The sequence below is a fragment of the Crocuta crocuta genome, unplaced genomic scaffold, assembly GCF_008692635.1.
Source record: "Crocuta crocuta isolate KB4526 unplaced genomic scaffold, BGI_CrCroc_1.0 scaffold273, whole genome shotgun sequence".
Lineage (NCBI taxonomy): Eukaryota > Metazoa > Chordata > Mammalia > Carnivora > Hyaenidae > Crocuta > Crocuta crocuta.
The window spans coordinates 3,066,995-3,068,242 of NW_027529425.1; positions in this window are offsets into that span (position 1 = coordinate 3,066,995).

The following is a 1,248-nucleotide window of genomic DNA, read 5'->3' on the forward strand; positions in this document are numbered from 1 at the left end:
AGAGTTCTCAATAAAATATTTCAAAATCAAACAGCAAGTCCCCCACCCCCAAACACACACACACACACACACACACACACACACACACACACGGAAAAAGCCACTGTGAGATAGAAATAGCAGAAACGAGAAGCTGCAATACCAGACTTGCAGAAATTTCAGTTATTAGAATTAGCAGACACAGAATAAAAATTAAATGTGTTTAACACATTTACATAGATAAAAGGAGAAAAAATATAAACAGGAAGCAAGAGACTATCAAAAATGATCAGGCATCGTTGAAAAAGAACCAAATAGGGGCGCCTGGGTGGCTCAGTCAGCTAAGCGTCCGACTTCAGCTCAGGTCATGATCTCGTGGTCCCTGGGTTTGAGCCCCACATCAGGCTCTGTGCTGACAGCTCAGAGCCTGGAGCCTGTTTCAGATTCTGTGTCTCCCTCTCTCTCTGCCCCTCCCCAGTTTGTGCTCTGTCTCTGTCTCAAAAATAAATAAACATTAAAAAAAAAAAGAACCAAATAGAACTTTCTGGGAGGAGGGGTGCCTAGGTGGCTCAGTTGGTTGCTCTTGATTTCAGCCCAGGTCATCATCTCACGGGGTTCATGAAAATCAACTGGTGACAGCAAGGAGCCTACTTAAGATTCTCTTTTCCTCTCTCTCTGCCCCCCCAAATAAATAAATACATCTTTAAAATAAAATAACTTTTTACAAAGATTTTATTTAAAAGCAATCTACACCCAACATGGAGCTCAAAACTCCCAACCTTGAGATCGAGAGTCACACACTCCACTGACAAAGCCAGCCGGGCACCCGCCAAATGGAACTTTCATAAATAAAAGACATAATAATTGATATTAGAAACTCACTAGGTGAATCAAACAGATTAAACACAGCCAAATAGAGCATTAATAAACTAGAAATTAGATATGAAGAAATTGAACAGAATTTATGGGGCAAATAGAAAACATGAAAGAGAGGGTTTGAAAGAGACATAGAGAATAGAGTAAAAAGAAACAAAGTATCCAATTGGCATTTCAGAAGGAAGAAAAAATACTGGCACAAAAACTGACACTCAGATCAACAGAACAAAATAGAGAATCCAGAAATGGACCCACAAATGTATGGCCAACTCTTTTGACAAAGCAGGAAAGAATATCCAATGGAATAAAGACAATCTCTTCAGCAAGTGGTGCTGGGAAAACTGGACAGCCACATGCAGAAAAATGAACCTGGACCACTTTCTTACACCATAT